This window comes from Tenrec ecaudatus, chromosome 17 (genome assembly GCF_050624435.1).
Source record: "Tenrec ecaudatus isolate mTenEca1 chromosome 17, mTenEca1.hap1, whole genome shotgun sequence".
Classification (NCBI taxonomy): domain Eukaryota; kingdom Metazoa; phylum Chordata; class Mammalia; order Afrosoricida; family Tenrecidae; genus Tenrec; species Tenrec ecaudatus.
The window spans coordinates 29601677-29628067 of record NC_134546.1 but is presented as its reverse complement, the minus strand read 5'-3'; the positions used below and the strand labels follow the sequence as shown (position 1 = coordinate 29628067).

General features: G+C 42.5%; 1 long non-coding RNA gene and 1 pseudogene across 1 annotated transcript in view; both read left to right on the top strand.

Annotated features, from left to right (window-relative positions):
• The window catches only part of LOC142430610 (uncharacterized), an 88349-nt gene that overhangs the window by 5061 nt on the left and 56897 nt on the right, over nt 1-26391 (top strand). The gene's annotated exons all lie outside the window — the stretch shown is intronic.
• LOC142430403 (mitochondrial import receptor subunit TOM5 homolog) lies at nt 4227-7590 on the top strand (annotated as a pseudogene).

Below are 26391 nucleotides of genomic sequence, written 5' to 3'. Positions count from 1 at the left end.
AGGAGAAAGATAAAAGACAATTCCAATAGTAATGACATTATATTTGCTTGCTCTTAGTACTGGAAACTTCTCCTCCTCCTCCTTTCTCCAAACAGAAGGTTCGAAGAGGGATTTTGTTCTGTAGCTAATGTTTAGCCATACACTCAGAGTGCCAAAACAAACTTGCTGTCATTGAGTTGGTACGTGGCCCTGTGAATTTCTGTAACTGTTTACAGAAATAAATAAGCTCCATCTTTCTCCCACTGAAGCTGGTGGTTTTGAAGTGCTGACCTTGTGAATCATAGCCCGACTTGTAACCACTATGCCACCAAGGCTCCTAGACTCGGGGTATAAGAAACTTAAAATTCACCCCTTCCTGTGACCCTTCTGTGAGGGGATGTCCCATTGTCTACAGATGGATTTGGGTCTCTGCTCTCACCCCCCTCATTTTCTACAATATGTTTTTGTTTGTTTGTTTGTTAGGGGTCTTCTGATGCCTATAAACTCATCCTGATAATACCTCATCGCAGGCTGGTGTGCTTCTTCCTTGTGGCCTTGTTGCTTCTCTGCTAGATGGCCGCTTGTTTAACTTCAAGCCTTTAAGACCTCAGACAATATATCTTTTGATAGCCAAGTATCATCTGGTTTCTTCATCACATTTGCTTATGCACCCATTTTGTCTTCAAGGTTTGTGCTAGGAGTATGAGCATCACAGATGCCATTTTGTTAGAACAAAGTGTTCTTGCATTGAGGGAGGATGTGAGCAGAGGCCTGAAATTCATCCACTCCCTCAGTGTATTAGGAGTCAACCAGGGCACAGTATAGCACTGATGAAACACACAATATTCCTCTGGTTCCTTGAGGCTTCCTCACCCCCCACTATCATGACCCCAGTCGTGCCTTTCACTGTGGGTTAGACGGAAGCATGTGCACAGGTACAGATAAGAGATACGTGCTTATGACACTCGGAATCCAGGAGCAGGAATGGGAATAGCAGTACCAGAAGGGTAGGGGAAGGTGGGGAGAGGAGGGGAGGAAGAGGGAACCGTTTGCAGTGATCGACACATAACCACACATACCCCCTCCAGGGGAATGAACAACAGAAACCATGAGGAAAGGGAGACAGTAGTCAGTGTAAGATATGAAAATGATAATTATAATTTATCAAGGGGTCACAAGAGTGGGGTGGGGGAGGGAAAAAGAGCTGATGCAAGGGGCTCAATAGAAAGTAAATGTCTAGAAAAGAATGATGGCAACATTAGGACAAATATGTTTGATACAATTGATTCTTATAAGAGTTGTATAAGCCCCAATAAAATGATTTTTTAAAAGCTGTAAGAACTCCCAATAAAATGATCTTTAAATTAAGAGCCTCCAATAAGATAATCTTTTAATAAAAATGTTTTTAAAAAGCTTAAAACTAAAGGCAACTCCAAGGATATCTATATAAGTGAAAGTGTGTTGATAAATTAATTTGAATATTTTCAATATATTCATAAATGCAATGTTTCTGTGCAGAACGATAGTGAGATAGCTGAAATGATTTTTATAAAATACTTAATTGGGATGACCCAATTTTCCTTTGCTAAATTGTTATTATGGAGTGATGGCCATAGAAACAGCATTAATTTCTTTATTAAGACATAGAAACTACAAGTATCTTTTATCAAAGAATACATTGCTATAGGGGTGTACATCTTGTAGGGATGTCTGATGTTTGACATCAGACATCAAATATGTAAATGAAAAATGAACATTTTAATAGATCCAAATATTTTTAAATACTTTGATATTGCTGATCATCCTTCCTTAAAAACTTTCCATTAGCCCTCTCCTCTTTTATGGTCACACGTTATCTCACACCCTTCACTACCAAATAGTTTGAAAGACGTTTTGCGCACATGCAATTCTGAAAAACTACAGTAACCACACTGCAATTGCTCTTACCCGTGACGTCAGTGACCTCCACATTTCCCAAATCAGTGGCTTTTGATCTCTGTAGAGCCAGATTTCTCGGCCTTGGAAATCTTGGCATTTGGCGCTGGATAAGACTGTGTTGCAAGGGCTGCCTTGTGCTTGGTAGAAGCAGCATCCTTAGCTTTTAACTCACTAGATGCCAGTAACACCTCCCCAGCTGTTGTAGTCAGGTGTCAAAAGTCTGCTCCTGCTCATAGGATGCTATTGTACCACAGGAGGAAACACTGGCCCTTCGCCCTCCTCACAATTGTCATCCTCACAATTGTTTTATGTTTGCATCCATGGTTGCATCCACTGCGTCAGTCTAGCTTGTCAAGGACCTTCCTCTTTTTCATGAACCCTCTACCAAGCATGATGTCCTTCTCCTCTAACAGCATGTTCAAAGCACACAAAACCGTCTGGCCATCCTTGCTTCTTAGGAGCTTTCTGGCTGTACTTCTTCCAAGACTGATTTGTCTGTTTGGCAGTCCATGGTACTTGCAATATTCTTCTCCAGCACCATAATTTCAATGCTTTGATTACCCCATGGTCTTCCTTATTCAGCATCCACCTTTCACATGCACGTGAGGCAATTGAAAATACCCTGGTTTGAGTCAGGTGCACCTTCGTCGTCAAAGTATCATCTTTGCTTTTCAACACTTTAAAGGGGCCTTGTGTAGCAGATTTACCCCAGCTGTGGCAACCAAAGATATCCCCAGATGTTACCAGATGTCTCTGTGTGGCAAAATTGCCCCCATCTGAGAACCACTGTTTTAGAGCATTGAATAATGTTGATCATTTCCACCTCAATACCCTTTTCACTCTTGGTTTTCATTTCCTAGTTGATCTGCCTTCCAGTGTGGTTACCCAAGTGGTTCTGCTTTAGATACTTCCTTGTTCCCTGAACATACTATTATCTTTCTCGCATCCAGGCCAATGCACTCTTTGTCTCCAAGCTGGAGCTGTCCCACTGGATCACCTGGTGAATCTCCACTTTAATCTTCAGCGATCAGCGCACCCCTGCTCTATGCTCCCTTAGGAATTTCAATTCTCTATTAGAACTCAAGGAGTCTTGGTGGCAAAGTGGGTATGTGTTGGGCGGCTAACTAAAAGGTCAGCTGTTTGAAACCACTAGTTGCTCCTTGGGAGAGCGACGAGGATTTCTACTCCCATGACGACTTACAAGTTTCAGAATTCCACAGTTCAATCTCCTCTATAGGGTCCCTTTGAATTCACTAACTTGGCCTTAATGGCAGTGAGTTGACAGCACAAAGAGAGCTGGGTTATAACTCCTTTTTTTTTTTTTAAAGATCTACCTTTCCTCTTTGTTGTTTTTGTTTTTTATTCATTAGAGATGTATAACGAATCAGAAGCAGATAAATGTATAGGCCAATGTATGTGACTGTTATTAGGTGCCAACAAGTGAGTTCTAAGTCAGAGTGACCCTGTGTCAACAGACAGAAACACTGCTCCATCTTGCACCATCCTCACCATTGCTGTTATGTTTGACCCGGGTTGCAGCCACTCTGTCAACCCATCTCCTGACAATCTTTCACTTTTTCCCTGGCCCTCTTACTTTACTGCCTTTCCTCTTAAACTGTGATCTATCTACTCGAGAATGGTAACAAGATATAATTTTCAAAAAGCTGAAAACATGGCTCTCAATGCAAAGAGCAATGAATACATATCACATACTTTGTTCAACTTCTTCAGGGAACTAGTGAGATGGCAAAGTCAGCTCTGTGGAGAACTAGAGGAGCAGCATTCTGGAGTACACCAGGAGGCCTATTTTGAAGTGGATTGCCAATTTAGAGACACATTATTTATCGTCCCAGCAAACAACAAAACTGTTACCTTTGGAGTTAGCTCTTTGACCAGATAGAAGTTATTTTTATCTTTACCAGATAAAAGCTACAGGTTTACATGTAACGTTACAGAACCTAACAAACCAAACTCACTGTGTTGGAAGAACATGCAATATTTGCTTAATTTCTAAGTTTGGGATAAGTTTTCTTGAAAATATGGATCATGTCTTATTTAATTTTCTACATTAAGTCATGTGTCTTGAATGAATGGATGTTTCATAAAAATATCTCACTATCTGAATCCTGTCCTCTATTAGAATGCTTGGTAAGTTCACCTTTGAACAATCTGATTGTGATCTACTTTTTACTGCACTGCGTGGTTTATGGACTAATTTCCCATGGTCAATTCTCCTCTCAGAGAATAAACTTTGTCCTTTTTTTTCTAGCTTCAGGTCTTACTTCAATTCAGAACCTTAGCATCTCCTGACCCATGATGGTAACATGTTTTCCTTCAGCTGTGAATGCTCCTGTGTTTCAGATGTCAGCAACTCTGTATTTAGAACTGCTATACAAGCCTGACTGGTCTTGAGTCTGCTATAACTCGTAGGCACTGGGTCTCTCTTACCCAGGCCTTGCTAAGCCCCAACTTATTCCCCTCTTCCTGGCAGTGGCTCAGCAGACCCGTGGTTCCTCGACTTTGCCGCACATTGGAATCACCCAGAGAGCTGTAGAAAAGCGAGCAACAACAAAACAAAAGAACATGTCAGGCCATAACCCAGACGAGTTAAATGCAAACGTTAGAAACAAAACACATCAGCAATTGGAAAGTTTGAGAGAAACAACTCTGGAGATTCACAACAGAATCTTGTCTATTACCTATTCATTGGACATGTTTTCAACAACATAAACACTGACTGCATACACCATTCTCGACAGATGTAACATACAGAAATCAAATGAGCTACATCTATGGAAAGAGATGATGGAGAAGTTCAATATTTTCCATCAGAAGGAGACCAGGGGCTGACAATGGAACCATCAATAATCCATATGTAAGTTCAAATCAAAGTTGAAGAAAATGAAAGCAAGTCCCAGAAAGCCAAAGTAAAACCCACCTGAACTTAAAGATGATCTGAAGGATACATTTGAGACTTCTGGAATGATGGCAGATGAGGCAGACATGCTACCCAAGCACCTCTATACAACAAAGACCCTTAAAACCAAATGAGGGCATGAACGAGGGGAACCGGTGACCAGGCAGAATGGAAGGCAGGAGCATGTCCCATCCTCAGCCTCTTCCTCGTGTGTTTCCCAAACACTGATAATCAGGTGCCCAACCTCCAGCACGGACACCAAGAGTTCATACAGGAACTCTATGGGACCCAGAAGATCCGGATACTCCTGCTCCCCATGAGACTCTGAGAGAAGCTGGCAAAGCAGCTTGTGTGCCCCGGCTCCCCTCCCCCCCCAGCCCATTCATATACCACACACACACATCACACACATCCACATCTCTGCTCACTCACACTCACACACATACTGACTCACATACACTCCCACAGTAACCCACAGGCAGATAAGAAAACAAGCAACTCCGTGAATGGAGAGGGGTTATTTCTGGGGAGGGAAAAAGAGAAGGGACAAAAAGTGGAGGAGAATGGGCTGAATCAGAAGCTCTTAGTCAAAGTACTTCTTGAATCATATATATATATATATATATATATATTTCTTAAAAATAAAAACCAAATTAGAAAAAAGAAAACAAATGTAATAAATGCAAATTATGTTAATCACACAGAGAAAGAATTGGACAAAAAACCAACACCTGTTCCAGATAAAAACACTAAAAGAAAAAGGAATAGAGAGGAAATACTCAACGTAACGAAGGACGTAAAAATGAAACCAATGGCAGTTAGTCGCAGTGGTGCGAAACGGAAAATGGGAACCAGACAAAGATACCCTTTACAAGCAATCCTACTCAACAGTTAGGAGACTGTAAGTCTAAATTCATAGCTCTAGGAGAAGGCTCACTCTGCTGGCTCCGGAGATTGGTCCTTGTTCCTCAGTTCCTTGGTTACCTTCAGGTTCTGCGACATCTGTCTTTCCCCATTTCTGCTTCTCACTTGTTTAATCGCTTGATGAGATGAAGACATACCCTACACTACTCATGTCTCACCAACAACCCAAACCCATTTCCAATTAGGAGTAGAACTACTAGTATAGAAGTTCAGAGTTAGAATACTTATTCTGAGTGGCCAGAGGCAAAGCATAATCCTCACCATTAACATTTGTTACTCTTTAGGGAAAAGATGGTGAGACCAAGGTGGGATGGGTTATACATCCAAGCTTGATAGTAAAGACTGTACTTGATGCTTTTGTGAGCTTCTTTGACCACACACTCAATGGAATGGACTCTTAGAACTTTTTCCAGGAGAGAAAGTAGAAAAATATGGACATATAGTTAGGAACACTGCCAGTTATAGGCAACAATAACAAGATATGACTAACAGTAGCATTAAAACTAAGGTAAGTGGTTGCTGGCATTGATTTACCAATCAATGATACTACCAAATATTAGACTATCTTTCTGTCCCTTCATGTTTGATGTTGACTCTGCCCTGCTGATTGTCTTGCTCAAGGCAAAAAGGAGAGAGAGAGAGAGATGGTGCTAGTTATCAAAAAATGAAAAAAAAATGACAGAGAGTCCCCCAGGAAACTTATGCTTGCAGCTCCCTGGCAAGCATTGGAACACAGCCACTCCCAGCTACAAGGGAAAGAGAAAGGAGTGCCGGGCTCCAGACCTTCCTAGTGAGAGAATGAAAGAGAGCAGGACATTGGAGATGGTTTTGTGTTCATTAAACTGCATGGTTGGCCACACTGACCAAGTGGGAGGTGGTGTGTAACCAAACCCATCTGGTATATCTTTAGTATTTTTCTTGTCTTAGCACAATACAATGCTGTCCTTAATGCGCTGTGCCAAACTGTAACATAACCCGACTGCACTTAGACTTACTGCTCTGAAGGATTTTAAAGCAATATCATTGCCCAATCACAGTCTCCTAATTTGTAAGTAAAATTTAACTCTCAATTTTTATATCGAAGAATACATTCACAGGTACTTCAAATAGCTGATCATATATATATATGTACATATATACACACATATATATAAAGAAAGGAGAATTTTTATGTATTCTGTGATTTCTTTAAGTCTTGAGATACCTTCAGCAAGGTTTCGGGCATGGATTAAGAGCAGGGAATAGGAGAAAATAGAAACCAGGTGGGTGGACATTTTTAAAAGAAAAAATGCTAAAGAATGTTGCTCCAAGGATTTGTTGAAAGTAGGTTCCACCTGATGGAAACCTGGGAGAACCAATAGCCATAGTTGGGGGTCACTGATGTTTGGGATTGAGGGCCTCGTGCCAAAGCTGGACCAAGAGGAAATGCAACAGAAGATGTGAGAGGACGTGAGCTCCTCCACAGAGAATTTTCTAATATCCGGGCCCTTCTGCGAGTCACTCCATATATCTCAAAGAAATTGAATAGCATATGAAGATTTGACATCACGGGATGTGTAACATGAAGAACCTGGCTTCTGACTCTCCTCCCATCTGAAAATGAACAGACTCAGAATGATACACAAAACTTGGTTTAAATGGACCAAAAAATTCTGTTTGCTAAGAACAAGTTTGCTCCGGTGACTGACTATATAAAATTAATTGGGAAATATGAAAAGATTTCTTGTGGTCATATTGTGGTCAAATTACTTCGTTATGCCTCTATGGATGTTGATATTACTGTAAATAATGTCCAACTCCATTTTCTAGCAAGTTTCAATGATGGACTCAAGGCTGGGCACATTTGTGAGGTTTGTACAAGACCCAGCACTGTCGTTCAGTTGTGCATTGTGGGCCGGAACTGATTCAGTGACACCTAATAACAACCATATCAATTATAAGTGTCTGAAGTACTTCTAATTTGACTGTCGTTCCTGTGCACCTTTTCATTTCTGTGCAGAATGTAGTTGCGAAGAGTCCATTACAATTAGTTATGCTTTTTGGAAGTCACCACAGAATCACAATGATAACTGAGCATGGAACCATTTGTCTACATTTTAAATAAATATATCACTTTTTTAAAAAGGTTGGGGGCAGAGAAAAAAGAAAGTAGGCTCAAGGAGACCCTAAGAAAAGAAATTGGATCTAGAGAGTACAATTTTCTTTCTTTTCTTTTTTTAAAGGTGTATTTAATATTTAAAACTAAACGGCCAAAGCATTGGGAATTGTTATAGGCCAATTAAAATAAATTAAATCATTTAACATTTAAAATAATTGTAACGGATGTGTACTCACAGTATCTGAGATCTCATGACCCGATTCTCCCAGCCCACATGATAGAATTGCAGAAGGGAGCAAAGAGCACCAGGGCAACCATTGTCCTGCTGTTCTCACAGGTCATGAGAATCAGTTGTCCTTTTGACCATTTTATGTGTTGATGGATGCTTCAGACTCTAAGTAACAGAAAACCAACATGACGCGGCTTAAACACGAAGGGGGTTTATTCTCTCAAATAATAAAACGTCTGGAGGCAGCTCCATCTCGTCATTAGGAACCAGGCTCTTTCCTCCTCGGGGCTGTCTCCTCATGTTGCAAAGGACAGGAGGGAAGGAGGAGGTGATTCTTCGCACGAGTGAGGGGAATGCTTCCAGGTTTGTTTTATGTGTCTGTGTACTAACTCATGCCACAGTGGTGAGGCTGTTCTTTTGGAAGAATGAGTAACTAGCATTTACAAGTCTGCTGTGGGAGACAGCCTCATATGCTAAAAATGAAATGGGTTAAATTGCAAATGTCTGAGCGAAGTAATAAATCTAGATTTATTTATACCAGATTGTAATATAATCAAAACAAGCTCACACCAGGTTGAAATCATGTACCCGGTCCTTTCTTTACTCTTCAGTGTGAACTTGGTTCTAAAGCCGAGTGGCCCATAGTTTGAATTTCCATTCACTTTCGCTGAGATGTGCGACTGGCCCTGGCAGGACTGCCGTGGTCTGAACTCGCTGCCATGAGTCAACACTGACTCTCAGCACCCCCTGTGGTTTCCAGGACTATAACTGTTTATGGGAGTAGAAAATCAAGTCTTTTGCCCGAGGAACTTCTGGTGGTTTCAAACTGCCGACCATGTGGTTCACAGCCCAACACATAACCACACACTACCAGGATTCCACAGGGTGGGGGCAAGTTGACAGGATGGGGATACATCATGAATTTCCTTATTTGACGGTAAGACAGAACACTGCCAGTTGACAGGTGTGTTAGGCCAGGCCCTTTAGAGAAGCAAAACCAATGACGCTTGTATGTACGTGTCTACGGAAGGAGATTTATATCAAGGAATGGCTCCCTCAGTGGTAGAAGTGAGCAAGTCCTGTCCTGTTAAAATGGCATAGGATTTGCCATTCAGAAGTTCGATACATCGGGCATGGGAGGGCAAAGGAAGCGGTTACAAAAGCAGGTCAATACATCACAATTACAGGTGGGACTGTAGAAGTAGGAATGGGACCATGATGGGGTTAAGTACATTTTTAGATGATAGAAGAGTTTTCAAGATTGGTCCGGGGTCTTCTGACCAAGCCAATCAGGATTTTGTGACAAAACTGCCTCCCCCACCCCCGTACCATCCCGAGTATGGTGACCTCCCTCAGGACACATTTAGCAAGCCTGTCAGAGAGAGATTGCCTCTCCTTGGGCTGGCCAGAGAGCAGGGAAGCACTATTTTCCAAGGCATTCAACATCATTGGTTAATGACCAGAAAGCATTCAATGGAAGCTTCATTTAGGTGGCGACTCTGTGCTGTCATTTGCCATTCATACCCTTCTGCAAAGCAGGGTGCTCAGCATTTAAGCTCCAATACATCGGTCACTGCCATCCATAGCCTTTTGCAAAGCAGGACACAGAGAATTTCAGCTCCACCATAGTCCACAGTATCATGTCGTTGATTCAGTGTGTAATAGCAATATGAGAATGTTTGAAAATCATGAGAATTACCAAAAGGGGACACGGAGACAAAAGATGAGCACATACTATTGGGAAAATGGCAGGCGTAGAAGAGCTCAATTTGTAAAAATTACAGTATCTGCAAAGCACAATCAAATGAAGGGCAACCAGACAAGGCATACCTGTAAGCTATAACTGTATTTAATGGTGGAATTCTTTTTTTTAATTTGTCATTTTATTGGGAGCTATAGAGATATCATGATACTCCATCGTTCAATCACATCAAGCAGTATGGTACAATTGCTACCACAATCAGTTCCAAACCATTTTCTTTCTTCTTGTACTCTTTGATATCAGTGCCCCTTTATCCCCACCATTCTCCACAACCCCCCTTTTCTTTCCTATAATAGTTTCCCCCCATGTCTTACACAATCCAGTGTATCCCTTTACTTACAATTCTGCTGTCGATCCCATTGAGCAGTGATGGCATTCTCATTCTGGCCAGCAGCAGCATGCGACCTCACTGCTGTGCAGTCTGTTCTGACTCACAGTGACCCTAGAGGTCAGCGTCCAACTGCCCTGTGGGTTTTCAAAACTGGGAACCTTTACAGTAGAAAGCCTCATTTTTATTTCTCTCAGAGCAGCTGGTGGCTTTGAACTGCCGACTTGGCATTTAGCAGCCCAACAGGTAGGAGGGAAAAAAATGTCATGGGAAGGTAATTAATTCCTTCCAGATCGAAAACTTTTGTTTTTTGGGTGGTGTGTGTGTGCGTGCGTGCGTGCGTGCGTGCGTGTGCGCGTGCTTGGGAGCGGGGCATGGACCACAAAAAGGAGATGGGAGGGAACCACTCAGTGAATTTCAGGGCTCTCTGGTACTTTCTCTCCTTCTCTCCGGGGGGCCTGCTGGAAGGGAAAATTCACTCTGATCCTCTGTGGCCATGAGCTATTCCTCTTCACTACCCAGGACAAGGAGCTTGTGCTACCCACCCCTAGCCCCAGCCCCTCCCAGGCTTTAGGCTTCCTGTTCTGGTACCTGCTGCTGATGTCTGCTTGTAGTCCCTTGGGCTTTAGTTTCAAGGCCCAGCATTTTGTTTTGTAAACATGTCTGCTTCCCCCGGTCTCCACCCTACCCCTGGATGGGGTTGGGATGGGGGGAGGTCAGAAATTCTACTTGCTTTCTTAACTGGGTGAGGTCTGTAAGGATTTCTGAGACAAACCAACCTATTCGTGAAAATAATGGTGATACAATTAATTATAAATAATGAATGGAAAAGGGACTTCCTGACCACATAATCTTATCAAATTGCTCATTTCCTTTTACAAGGTTCATGGAAGTTGTGATTGTCCTAGAGGAAAATAAGAAGCAGCCTTGCTTCCCAAGGTACCAAGCTGTTTTGAGAAAGTCAGAAGGCTTTGGTCCTGTCTTCTTAGAGCAAAGCCAGAGATAAGAGTGTCCCCCGTGGGAGGATGTTTGCTTTCAGTGATTTCCCCTCTCAGAGCCCAGCTGACCCTGAGGATTCAACCCTCAGGGCTGAGCCAGTGTTGGAAGGCCTGGCTTCAGTGACAATGAAACTCTCAAACCTTTCTGCCATCGAGTAGATGCCAGCTCATAGCGACCCTGTAGGACAGGCTAGAACTGCCCCTATGGGTTTTGGGGACTGTAACTCTTTTGGGAGTAGAAAGCCTGGTCTTTCTCCCTCATAGAGGTTGTTGGTTTCAAACTGCTGACCTGGTGGTTAGCAGCCCAAAGTATAATCACTATGTCCCCAGGACTTGTAGTGTCAGTGAGCTTTGTTTAGAAATCATATAGCTGCTGACAAGAAGGATCAGTGTTGACTCCCTCTACAGCAAAGCATGCCACCCGGCGCCGCGGTGGTATGCCAATTGTGCTTTTACTTTTTTTAATACGCAGGTTTTGTTTTTTTAAACCAGCTTTAAAATATGGAGAGCTACATGCAGTTCACAATTTCCAAATGTTCGTCACGTCATTCAGTGAAAGAGTGCTGAAGGATGATCGTCTAGATGATTAAATACACAGGACTTGGAAAGTTGTCTGGTGCAACTTTGAAAGTTGACAACCCTGACGCACACCTGTCCTGATTTTAAACCATGCAGTATTCCCTTGTTCTCACAGCTCCTCTTGGTCCACGTACATGTTTCTCATGTTCTGAAATTCACATTCATCTCAAGGTTATCCATAGCTTATTATGGTCCACACATACTTACTCAATGTGTGTGTGTGTGTGGGTGTTGTAGTTTTCTAGGTCTGTCAGCTTATGACTCTCCCCACCAGTAGTGGGAGGGAGGGGTTCCAGGAACTGCCCCTCCTAGCCTGAAGTCTATTTTGGGGGCCCCTCAAGGGGCTTGTGGCTTTGCTCCTGTTGCTGATCTGTCATGTTCCCCTTTTGGTTCACCCCACTGTGGAGGTGGTCAGACTGGACTCACTCCCCGCCATGGGGCCCCAGTATTGTCCTCTGTTGCAGTCTGCTCCAGCACAGGACATCATGTTTTGAGCTGTTGTCAGCTCTACAGTCTTCTCTGTGCCTTAGAAACTCCGTGCAGGGACATCATCCTCAGGGCTTGGGGTCTAGTCCCTCGTTCTCTCTTTTTTCCTTCTTGGTTTGCTTCTGTATGAGCATGACAGGCTGGCCCCTCTCCCCAACCTGTAGGTTTAGCGTTGTCCTCTGTAGCACATATTTCTAGAAGTGGTGGTGAGAGGTGGCGGTGTGTGTGTGTGTGTATGTTTGGCTTTGATTGGGGCCAGCCCTGTAGACCTCTCTGTTCATGAGTTGCCCTGCCCTCATGGTTTGGTGCACAGGGTGGGGTCTGCACTCACACTCCCATTTTTGTGGAGACATAAACAACACCCCTTCCCCTGGGGGGATTAGTGCCCTACTCCTCTAGTACCATAGCTGCCCTCTTTTTTTTCTTCCCCTTTCTCTCCACCCGCTTCCCCTTCTTTGTGTTGGAATGACATGTACATCCTGGGGTTTGGTTTTCCCCCACCTGATTGCCTGTACCTCAACCCTGTGAAGGGTGAGACAGTGGCTTTTCTTCTATACCTACTGTGCTGAGTATACTTACTTCAGTAGACTCATGTTGTACTGGTCCTTTTGTGATTTGCTAACTTCACTTAGCTTAGCATAATTTCCTCCAACTCTTCCCATTAGATGACATGCTTCATGCAAATATCAGTCTTTTTAGTGATGCATAGTACTCCACTGGATGTATGCGCCAAAGTTTTCTAATCCACTTGTCTGTCACTGGAAATTTAGGTTGTTTCCCATTCTTTGCAATTGTGAATTGCGCTACAATAAACAATGGAGCGCAAACGACTGGTTGTGTTCTATTTCTTACTTCTGAGTATATGCCCATAAGAGAAATTGTTGGGTTGTAAGGTAACTCAATTTCTATTTGCTTTAAATATCACCAGTTGGCTTTCCACAGAGGCTGTACACATCTACACGACCACCAGCAGTGGAGGAGAGTTCCTATCTCACCACATCCCCTCCAACATTTGTTGCTCTCTGATTTTCTGATTTGGGCTGTCCTCAAGGGTATTAGATGGTATCTCATAGTTGTTTTAATTCGCATTTCTTTGATGGCTAATAATCAATAGGATTTTCTCATATGCTTATTGGTCATTCGGTTCTCTTCTGTAGTGAAACAACTATTTCAGGTCTTTTGACCAATTCCTCAAGGTGTTAACTGTTTTCTTCATTTTTCAGGCTTAGAGGGTATTGTAAATTTTAGTAATAATCCTTTTGTCTGTTATGTCATTGCTAAAACTCCTCTCCCAGTCTGTGGGTTCTCTTGTTACTCACTTGGTGAAGTCTTTTGACACACACAGGTGTTTTATCTTAAGTGTATCCCATTTTTCGATTTCAGCTTCATCTCTGTGTGTGCTCTTCCCTATTAGAATTAGCTTATGTATTCCCTGTGCTAAGTTTCTTAGGTTAGTCCTGATTCCTTCATTGATGGTCCTGATATTTTGGGGTTTTACTTCCAGGTCTGTGATCCCCCTTGAGTTTGTTCTTGTGCATGAGGTGAGGTAAGGGTCATGTTTCATTTTCTACGGGTGGGTATCCATTGTTTCCACACCCCTTGTTAAAGGAGGATATCCACCTCCCACTTGATGCTTTTTGAAGATCAGATGTCTATATGCTGATGGTTTTTTTTCTGGGTTTTCTATTCTTTTTCATTGGTCTTAGTATCTCATTATTCCAGTTCCACGCTGTTTTGACCACTGTGGCTTTATAGTAGGTGTGAAAGTCAGGTAAGGTGAGCCCCCTGACTTTGTCCTTCTTGAGGAGTTCTCTGCTAATTCTGTGCTTCTTCCCTCTCTATATGAAATTGGTGGTCAGGGTTTCCAGTTCTTTGAAGAAGGTTGTTGGTATTTGAATTGGGATAGTGTTACACTTATATAGTGCCTCAGGTAAGATTGACATCTTTACTATATTTTCCTCCAATACATAAGCATGGCATGTTCTTCTACTTGCGGATGTTCCTTTTGATTTCCTGTAGTAGGGTTCTGTCGTTTTCCTTGTTTAAATAGATCCCTAGATATTTCAGTTTGTACTTGGCTATTGTGAAGGTTACTGCCTTCTTGATTTCCTCGTCCGTGGTTTTGTCTGATATATATTACAAACCAATAGACTTCTGTTTGTTGATCATGTATCCCGCTACTCTTCTGCATTCCTCTACCACTGCCAGTACTCCTGTTGTGGCGTTTATGGGGTTTTCAATGTATAGAATTGTGTGGTCTACAAATAGTGTTAGTTGTACCTCCCCCTCTCCAAGACGAAGACCGTTAATGTCTTTCCTATGCCTTAGGTTGTTAAGTAGGACTTCCAGTACGATTTTGACATGAAGTGGGACAAGGGGCATCCTTGGCTGGTTCCCTATTTCAGTGGGATTGTTTTGTCTTTACTCCATTGACTATACTGGCTATTGACTTTTCATAAATAATTTGTATTAACTTGAGAAAATTTCCTTCCGTTCCTATCTTCTTGAGTATCTTGATTAAGAATAGGTGTTGGATGTTAAATGCTTTGGTCTATCAATTTATCATGTGATTGTTATCCTCTTTCTTATCAATGTGGTGAATAATATGGACTTTTGCATCCCTGGAATGAATCCCACCTGATCATGATGAATGATATGTTTTATATACTTTTGTATTCTATGGGCCAATATTTTGTTAAGGATTTTTGCATCTATGTTCATTGACATTGAGATATTGGTCTGTAGTTCTCTATACCTATGGGATCCTTGCTCTGTTTGGGTGTCAAAGTTATACTGGTTTCATAGAATGAATTTGGGAGTTTGCCATCTTTTTCTATGCTCTTGAATAATTTGTGGAGGATCAGTGAATGCTTGGTAGAAATCTCCTATGAAGTCATCTGGTCTGGGAGCTTTTTTTTTGCTATGGATCTGTTGAGGTTCCCGACCTTTATCTGGGGTAATCTAAGGAGGGATTGTTTTTTCAAAGTATCTGTCCATGTCTTCCATTTGTCCATGTTGTTGAACTCATTAGAATACAGTCTTTCATAGTACTTTGTGATTATCATTTTAATGCCTTGAGGTCTGTTGTGATTTCCCTGGTTTCATCCCTCATTCTGGATATTGATGTTTGCAGCTTTTTTTTTGCTGCAAACATGTTTTGATTTTTTTTTGCATTGTTCTCTTGTGTTCCCACTCATTTAACTCTGTCCTGATTTTTATTATTTCTTTTCTTTTGCTATTGGAAGGGTTGTTTGGTAACTCTATTCTAGTTGTTAGAGATTTTGTGACAGTATATCAGTGTTTCTTTCTTTTTCATATTGCATTAAACACTTATCAACTTCCTCTCACAACTGCTTTTGCTGTATCCCATGGATTTTCGTCCATTATATTCTCATTCCCATTAGTTTCTAGAAACTTTTAAATTTCCTCTCTAATCTAAGCCAGTACCCATTTGTGTCACAGAAGATTGTTATTCATCCTCCAATTGTTTGCCTTGCTTTTTTTGGTCATCTTTTTGTTCTCCCGCTTTATGGTGGGGTGGTTTCAGAGGGGGTGTCTGAGTGATCTTTATGTATTTGAATTTACACAGGCTCAACTTGTGTTCCAGCATGTGGTCTATTTTAGAAAATGAGCCACGTGAACTTCAAAGAATGTGATTTTCTTTTTGCATTTGGATGGAGAGTTCTATAACTGTCTATCAGGCCCAGTTGCCTAATTGTAGTTTCTAGCACTGTAGCCTCCTTCCTCAGCTTCTTTCCCAGTGATCTATCTTTCTCTGATAGCGATGTATTAAAGTCACCTACTGTGATTTCTTTTTCTTCTTTTAAACAGGTTGATGAATTTCGCAGGTCTCTTGTGTATATATTTATTATACTCACTTTCTCAGTCATCTTTTGAGTGCCTTCCTCCCTGAGGGACTCAACTTAGGGCTTTATGTTTGATCGTGTTCTGGTGCTTGATCTGGTGTTTGATCGTGTCCATTAGGTTTCAGTAGGTGACAGTGTTTTCTTGCTATCCCTAAGGTTTCCAGTGGCAAATTCCTTTGAAGTGGAATTAGTAGCCCGTTTTTAGTCCGGAATCTCTCCTGAAACTCGTTCACTTTAGATATATAGTGAAATGCGTAGCACACACACCATCACAGCAACACACAAACCACCACAGTAAGCCAAACTCTGTGGGGCCAGGCTTCCTTAGCTCAGGGTGCATGGAGATAATGGCCACAAGGGGGCAGTAGGACGACACTGACACTCTCGGGCTGATTGCAAGGAGCTCTTGTGTTCATACGTATGGTGGTTCAACACATCCAGGCAGGAAATGGCCTACACAATATGATCCAGACTCTGCGACAGTCAGTAGTCCAGATGGAGGTTCACAGTTGACAAGGGTAAGCAAAAAATAATATTGCTGCAGAATCATAGAAACCTTTATTAAACAAAAATATCGCAATGTGAAGCTGCTGTTTCTTGACATATCCTCCATCTGGATCAGTGCACTTCTGAAAGTGGTGTTTTCATTTCTCTGACCTCTCCCCAGAGAACTGGGCTCTCTCCAACTGACACCACATCAAACGACAGCTGGGGCGCCCTGGATGGACTCTAGCTGTGTTCTTTCTAAGCGTTTGCTAAGCTTTCGGGAGGAACGGAAAGCAGCAAGAAGGGGCAAAGTCACAGCTTTAGGCTGGATGGGGTAGTTTCCAAAGAAATTCTCCCAGAACAGCCATTGCTACCCCTAAAGGATGAGCAGGTGCTGTGCCATGATGGGAAAAACGAGTTCCATGCGATCACTGTCTGCCGCTGTTTCCCGCCAATGTAGGTTTCATTGTTCTGAGCTCTTTGAGAACTTCTATGAAGATGGCTCCCTGGGAAGCCCCCCAAACCCTCACCATACCCTTCTGAGCTGACCTCTCTGCCCTGAATTGAAATGACCCGCCAGATTCCCTAGGAATCACTATTGAGTGATTTTTTTGTTTTAAAACCCCAAGACAAAGGTATTACCAAAATAGCATGTCTGCAGCCACCCACTGATTGCAAGATGTTTAAACAGCTTTTGTTGGGAATAAACTCATGCATGTGTGAAGTGGAGTTCTAGTAGCAATACTTTTTTTACTTTACTCAGGCCTTTTTAACGCACAGCACTCTCCACAGCTGACTGTTGGAAACTGTTCTTCTAAATCAGTGGTTCTCAACCTTTCTAATGCCTTGACCGTTAATACAGTACCTCATGTTGTGGTGACCCCCCCCCAACCATAAAATTATTGTCATTGTTACTTCATAACGGCAAGTTTGCTTCTTTTATGAATCAGGCAACCTCTGTGAAAGGGTGGCTTGGCCCACAAAGGGGTCGCCACCCACAGGTTAAGAACCACTGTTCTAAATTATCACTATCTTCTAGTCAGCTCTCTTAAGCCAAGATGACAAATATGATTTCTGAGAAAATAGCTATAAACATATTGGGACAATGGATATAATAATAATATAGTGATACTATAAATGTAATTGAATGTATAAAATATGTATATTTTAAAGAACAATAAAGCAAATTGTTGGGAAACCACCTCTTAGATTAAAATACAGATGTCACTTGTACCTATAGAAATTCTTTGTAAAAGCTTCTCGCTTCACATACCCTTCCCATCCTCAGAAGTGACCCTAATCCTGATGTTCACGATAAATGCCCCCCTTCTCTGTAAAGATTAACATTTCTGTTTCTACCCCTGCACAATACTTATTTATAATTTACCTTGGGTTGATTTTGAATGTTCAGGAATAGGGATCAGTTCTTTCCGTTAACAGTATATTAGTGAGACTCATACATACTTGGAGCCACACGTGTTTGTCATTTGTTACATTTTGTGACCATGCCAACATGTATTTATCCCATCTGTTAGTGTTGTTGTTATGAAATTTGGCTAAGATCTGCAAGGTTGGCAGTTGGAGGCTGTGTTAATCTGGGTACTTTAGAGAAATAAATCCACAGAAACTCATATGTCTAAGAGAGAATTTTATATAGAGGGGAAGTTCACATCAAGAAAACATCCCAACCCAGTATTGCCCAAGCCCCAAAGTCCAACATTAACCCATTAACTCACATGTCTGACACCAATCCACAAAGTCCTTCTCCATCTCACAAAACACACACTATGATGCCGACTTCAGGAGGAAAACCGAATCAGTGAACGTGTAAGCATCTCAGCACTGGCATGGGTTGCCACACATCTGCTCCAGCACCCAAGGCTGCATTGGAGTAGGTCCATGTGGCTTCTCTTGGGGATGTCTTGCAGGGAGTGATCCTTTCCAGCTGAAGCAGGGACTTGGCTAAGGCAACTACACCCTGGTCCAACCATCAGAAAGCAAGAGACCCGAGAACTAGAAAGGCAAGGCTCACCGAGCCATTTATCTCTCCGCCCTTCAATTAACCCCACATGTGTTTATTGGCCAGGTTGGCACAATAAAAACTAACTACCTCAGAAGCAGAGAGAAAGACGGACTTTCTGCTCCAGGAAGAGTTACAGTCTCAGACTCTCACAGGGTCAGTGCTACCCTGTCGTAGAGGGTTGCTATAAGTCCAAATCAACTGGATGGCAGTGAGTTTGGTGGACAAAGGAGGCCTGGTAGCGCAGTGAGTTAAGAATTGGGATACTCACCGAAATGATTAGCGATTGAAACCCACTATTTGCTCTTTGGGAGAAAGACGAGGCAATCTTCGTCAGTAGAGATTTCAGCCTCAGAAACCCTACGGGGCAGGTCTATTCTGTACTATAGGGTTACTATGAGTCAAGTGACTAGATGGCAGAGAGTTTGGGAGTAGGTTGATGGACATTTTGAGAATTTCCAAATTTTCCTTTTGTTCTGTTTTCCTATTCGGAGCATTAACTGCTATTAATATTCACACAACTGGAGAATTTACAAGTTTTTTTCCCCCCTCAAGGATTTATAGGTAGGCAGTTCTGGGTGGTGAATTGATTAGAAGCCTGGTTGAAAGATCAGAGGTTTGAGGTTGGGGGCTCAGAAGAAACCTAGTGCTCTACTTGTGAAAAATGCAGCCATTGAAATTTCTCATACAAATGGGGTTGTCTTGAGTGAAATGACTCAAGAGTTTGATTTGGTTTTATAACTAAGAATAGAACTGCTGTGTCTTAATGTCTATAGAGTAAACTATATCTACAAAAGCAAGAATCAGAAAACTGACTGATAAATTGATCACATAAAAATTAGGAGTTTTAAAAGGGCAAGCCTTTTAAAAGCTTGGGTACTGGCATAAAATATTTGTGATATATATGCCTGACAGAGGACTAATTATGCAGAATATATAAGGAACTTTGAATGAATAAAGAGGGGTCCTGATGGCATAATGATTATGCATTGGGTTGCGACCAGCAAGGTTGGCAGTTCAAAACCTCCAGCTGCTCCTCAGAGAAGGATGGGGTTTTCTAATCCTGTTTAGAGTCACAGTCTCAGAAACTCACAGGGGTCATCCTATTCTGTCCTATAGGGCCACTATGAGTCAGTATTGACTCAAGGACAGTGAGTTCGAGTTATGAAAAATAACAAAAAGACAGACAACCTGATAGAAAAATGATCTAATGTCACGTGCCCTTTACAAACAAGGAAACCCAGAAAGCCAATTAAAAAATTAAATGATACTCAACCTCCTTAATTATCAGGGAAATTCATATGAAAACCACAGGGTGATGTCATATAGCAAGCTTCCAGTTTGGCCAAGATGTAAGACTCTGCCAGTGCCTGGTATTGTTGAGGCTCTGAAACAACACACACTATCCCTCTTTGCGCACTAAAGGAGCTTCATCAATTTGGGAAGCACTTTGCTCTTACTTAACTCTTTCTTTGGGTGCTCAGCTGGAATGCTCCTTAGAAGTGAGGATGGGGAGAGTTGATCTCACATATTTTGGACATTTTATGAGGAGGGACTAGTCCCTGGAGAAGAACATCAGAAGAATATCTTGTTTGATAAAGTAAAAGATTAGTAAAAAAGGACTTGGCCTAAATGGACTGACCCAGTGGCTGCAACAATGGACTCCAACATAGCAATGATTGCGAGAACAGCACTGGCCTGGGCAGGCTGCCTTCGGTTGTACAGCTTGTTTCAGTTGGAATCCGCTCCTACCTACCAGCAGGAGACACTGCTGAAAGCTCCAGTATGGGAAACCAGGTTGGAGAAGGCAAAGACATTGAGAAGCCAATTGTCCAATCTCCAAAGTCAGATGGGTGATTGTGGTGACATCTGTGGGGCACTGTTGACTTTGTGTAGTTCACAGTAAAAAATCTAGTAGCAGATCTGGGACACTACCGGTCAGTGGGATCAGCCTTTTGGAAGAAAAGCTGGACAGGAAGCAGAAGAAAGTGGGGCCAACAGAAGCGAATTCCATTACAAAGCCCTTCAGAAGATGACACTACTTCATTACAGTCCCCAAATCTCATCCAAGTGTCTCTTTTGGCTGTCTTTCACTTAAAAAAATAAAACCAGTCAAAGGATTTCTGTGGAATGAAGTTTCCATCTCTGTTAGTTTTCTCCTCCACTGGCCTCTCCGTTTGTGATCTGCGGTGGCCTGCACGTTGCTGAGATGCTAGACACTGTGCCTCGGACGTCTCACATATCAGCGTGGTCACCTCTGGTGGACAGGCCTCAGAGGAACTTCCCACTTAAGGGAGATTAGGAAGGACTATTTGGAAATCTACTTCAGAAAAATTGGCCAGTAAAAGCTCTGTGAGTAGCAGGGGAACGTTGTCAGGTATACTGCCAGAAGACGAGCCCTTCAGGCAGGAAGGCATTCAAAACGCAGCTGGGTCTCAAATCAAAGGAGAGTCGGCGTGAATGATGTGACTGGAGTAAAGTTTTGGGGACGCTCATTTGCTGCTATGGCATGCTTTCAAAATGAGAAGAAGCAGCGGCACGCATCTATTAATAACGGAAACATGTAATGTGTGACATATGAAGCTAGGGAAATGGGAAAGCATCAACATTGAAGCAGAAAACATAAAGATCAACTCCTTACACCTTACTGAGCTGAAATGGATTGGTATTGGTTGTTTTTAATTGGACAATCATATGGTCTACTGTACTGGGTAATACAAATTGAAGAGGAATTGCACTCATTCTCCGAAGGAACACTTCAAGGTCAACCCTGGAGTCCAACAGTAATAGGGTAATAAACACACGCCTACAAGGAAGACTGTTAATACAGCTGGCATTCGTCTTAATCAACCACCATGAAGATGAAGACGTTGACGCCTTTTGTCAACTTCTTCAGTGTGAGATCGAGCAAACACCAACTTAAGCTGCATGGTGATTGGAATGTACAAGTTGGGAATCAACAAGGATCCAAAACAACCACACTCAGTGTCATCAAGTCATTGTGACTCGTTGTGACCCTGTAGGACAGGGCAGGACCACCTCGGTGGGTTTCTGAGACTCTAACCTTTTACAGAAGTAGAAAGTCTGGTCTTTCTCCCTTGGAGCACCTGGTAGTTTTAAACTGCTGACCTTGTGATTAGCAGCCTAATGCGTAACTGTCAGGTTTCTGCAGTTAGTAATACCTTGGTTCTTGCCTTCGCATGATGAAAGAATTCACTCAGAAGCCCGTTTTGTAATCCAAGTGGGTTTTTTTTTATGAAGGACAGGATAAGTTTCAGGTTTTACATCTTAAAGGGATTCACAACTGGGCCCAAACAACCACATGGACAAGAGCACGCAAGTGTGCAGACCTTGGGGGGATCCCAGGGGGCCAGAAGCCCAAGAACCCTAGAGGCTGAGAACATGTGGGCCAAGATGGTGACCAGATGTCCTGCTTTTGGCAGACAGTTCCGATTTTTAACAATTTTCCCTGGCGTCCTGCAGCATTTTTAAAAAGTCCCGATTTTTGCAAAGAATGCACAACAAGCTATGGTATACAGTTTTTGACTGCCATGTGGCTATTTTGCCAGGATATGAGTTTTATCAATGCTGTCCTGCTGGTGTCCCGCTTTACCAATGTTAAAATCTGGTCACCTTAGCGTGGGCCCTTAGTAGGCCCAGAGTGGGTGCATGCACTCCCGTGTGGAGGAGGAGACTCTCCCCCTCTACCAATTCTGACCTGAAGCAGAGTAAGAGGAGATCCCAGAGCATGCTCCCTGCCTTTAATCTAGCCCACCCCCTGGCTAGGGGAAGGCATGGTTGATGGTATTGGTTGATTCCATTGGCTGAATTATGCCCACCAGGGTGATGTCATCAGCCTGCATCTAGTTTGATCCGCCCAGGTGTACCTCCCACCTGGCTTGGAAGCTTGAGTAGGAGCATGCTCAGTTTGGGGTCTTCATAGGTATCTGCCTATTTCTTTTCAACCTCCTCTATGGGTCTCTTTTCAGGCATGGGAGGGACAACCCCCGTCCTAAGCTAGCTATCTAACAGAACTACTACCAGAGGACCGCATAGAAGGATCAGTCTTTGAAAATATGATTTGGTGAGAGACATGACACTGGAGTTGACATGATAAAATTTTGTCAGACCAATGACTTATTCACTGCAAAGATACCCCCCACTTTTTTGTGGGTTTCTAAGACTAAGTTTTTATTTATTTCTTTTAAAAATCATTTTATTGGGGGCTCCTACAACTCTTATCACAGTCCATATATACAGTTGTTTTATCAAGCACATTTGTACATTTGTTTCCCTCATCATTCTCAAAACATTTGCTTTCTCCTTGAGCAGTTGATATCAGCTCTTCATTTTTTCTCATCCTTCCCCAGCCTACTCCTTCACAAACCCTTGATAATTTATGAATTATTACTATTTTGTCATATCCTATACTGTCTGATGTCTCCCTTCACCCACTTTTCTGCTGTCTGTCTCCCAGGGAAGGGGTTATATGTAGATGCTTGTAATCAGTTCCTCCTTTCTACCCCATCTTCCCTCTACCATCCCAGTATCACCACTTTCACAATTGGTCCTGAGGAGTTCATCTGTCCTGGATTCCCTGTGCTTCCAGTTCCTATCTGTACTAGTGTACAACCTCTGGTCCAGATTTGTAAGGTAGAATTGGAATCATGATAGTGGGTAAGGAAGCATTTAGGAACTAGAGGAAAGTTGTATGTTTTATCGTTGCTACACTGCACTCTGACTGGCTCGTCTCCCCCACCATGATCTTTCCATAAGGGGATGTACAGTTGCCTCCAGCTGGGCTTTGGGTCCCCACTCCACACTCCTCATTCACAATGATAAGAATTTTTGTTCTTTGATGCCTGATCCCTGAGCTCTTCAACACCTCGTGATTGCACAGGCTGGTGTTCTTATTCCATGTGGGCTTTGTTGCTTCTGAGCTAAGATGGCTTCTTGTTTACCTTCAAGTCTTTAAGACCCCAGACACTATATCATTTGATAGCCGGGCACGATCAGCTTTCTTCACCATATTTGCTTATGCATCTATTTTGTCTTCAATGATCATGTCAGGAAGCAAAGACCCTTTATTGAGCCACAAGTGGTGACTATGCAAATGAACCAAAATCACGAATCACTGCACAGAATTCAACTGACTTCGTATCTTGGGACTACCAGTCATGCTCTGGAATTACGGTGGAGTCTTTCCCCCTGTTCTGTGGAAGATATCCTCATTGCTTTTCTTTCATATTTCCAGCATTTCCCCTCCTTTTATGGTTTCAGGAGATTAAATATAATGAAAAGGCTTCCCACAATTTCTCTGAGAAATTGAGAAATATTCTGCATTCTTGCCATGATTTTGAGCTAATGCATATGGCAATAGTTTTTATATTGAAGTTAGAAAGTAGATGCAATGATAATTGTGTAAGGCTTTCAAACTGCTTTCTGAGCAGGGTTTTTTAGTCATGCTCTTCCCAAACAGGCCCCCAAATATGATTCAGGAATGATTGCCACAGCTGAATAGCATTTAGTCACTAGGACTTGAGTGCAAAATCCCTTCCTCCAGCTCAATTCATCATACAAGTACTTCCTTTATCCCTGACAGTGCCCTTGGGTTTGTGATGCATCTGACACGGTCAGGGTCAATGGAGTCAATCTGAGCAAGTAGCCCAGCTCTAGTGGAAAGAGCTCCCACAGAGATATGGAATGCCCCAAACCAAACCAACCAAACAAATAAGCAAAAGCTTCACTGCCATCTAGTCAATGCCGACTCATAGTGACCCTATAGGACTGGGTAGAATTGCCCTGTGAGTTTCCAAGACTCTAACTCTGGATGGAAGTTAAAAAACCCATCTTTCTTTCTCAGAGAGGCTGGTGGTTTCAAACTGCTGATCTTGCAGTTGGCAGCCCAACTCATAACCACCACACCACCAAGGCTCTTAGGAAAGATCCAGGAGCGGTCTAGTCACCTCCCCTAGACCTCCGACTCCATACGTATGCCGGTGATGGGGGAGCGTGCCTTTCCCCCTTCTTCGGGCCTTGTCTGGGTAACTCTCTAGTGCATGGAGACAGACAGATCTAGACAGCCACACTGACGATTCAGCTTTCCAAAAATTGTCACCTCCCTGCTCCAGTCCAAATCTCCCAGAAGGCTTGCCCTATATTTCTTTGGAGGACTCTAGAGTTCTGCATTGCCAGGTTGGGTAGGGGACTGACCAGGATGGGCATAGCAGTTACTTATTGAGGCTATAAGGCTGCAGTAGGGTCTGAATGTTCTATGTTAGGTCGAGCCTGCACTGTTAGTTACTAGATCATAGGGTTACTCAGGGGAACCAGGAAAAGGCCCGGCAGAGCCTGCACAGTGGAGGTAAAGTAAGGATTGCAGGGGAGCTGGCCCAGCAGTGATTTATTTAATAGATTGAAAGCACTTCCATACATTAACAACTGACATGCTCTTAGGAATTCCTTGGTATCAAATATGTTGTGCTTGACTACTAACTGAAAGGTTGGTTGGTGCCTTAAACACACCCAGGGGTGCCTGGAAGGAAGGCCCAGAGAGCTGCTTCCCAAGGGTCACAGCCTTGACAACCCCACAGAGCACAGTTCTGGGCTGTATAGAACTAGCAGGGATACCGGGAGTCAAAATCAGATCTACACCAGCTGTTTTGTCTGTTTGTTTTAAAAATGGTGTCGTTAGATAACGGCACCTGAGTGACCCTCTTTGTTGAAGACTCGTCCAACATTTCCAAACACTTTTAATACAACTTTCACTACTTGCTGAACAACTAGAAAGGTTTTCATTGGACTAATCTGAAGTGCTGATGTGTAAGAAGCACACAAAGCACTCATGTTTAAATAAGACATACTGAACATTTGAGTCTGTTAGTTCTTGGACTTGATAGCCTTTCAAAAAACTTTTATTTCAATTTTGAATTTATTTTCTTTCTGGTTTATAAATGTCACTTACTATTTGGATGATTTCATTGCTTCATCAGCCAGCACTTCGGTCCATTGTGGTTTTGGCATACCTTCAACCTGGACATCAGATCTCTAGGGATTATATTATACGAACCCTTTTGGTCTTCATGTCTCTAAAATCCCCACATCTGGTTTACAGCTTCTGCCACATCCAATAAATTGTGTGTTGTCTTGACACAAAAAGGCCTAAGACACATACATCTATGTATAGAAAATAGCAAATGTTGGAGACCTCTATGTATTCCTGACATTTGGGAAATTTGCATTGTCTATATATTCCAAAATTTTTGTACATGAACATACATTTCTGGAATCAGAAAAATAAGATGAATTTCTTACACAAAAAAGTTGAGGGAAGCATACATCCCCATATATCATTGAGCATTAAAAATCAGTAATATAGTTATAATTAATTCTCTGGCATAGTTAGTGAAGTCGGTGGTGGCTTAGTGGTAGACTACTCATCTTTCATGCAGGAGACCTGGGTTCAATCCCTCATCAGTGCATCTCCTGTGCAGCCACTACGTAGTTGCTCGTGGAGGCAAGCATGTTGAATAAATTTCAGTGGAGCTTCCAGACTAAGAAAAGTCTGGTGAACAATTTCCAAGAAAACACTCAAGGAAAAACTTAAAGATCAAAACTCTCTGATCTGCAATGGATCATACATATGACATAGACCCAGTTAGCTTTTTGTTTCATGGTATGGGGTCACCATGACTCGGGGCAGTGAACAACTGTTCAGTTAGTAACATATAGTTGGCTGCTAGCCACAAGGTCAGCAGCTTATTTCTTCTACAGAGAATGGG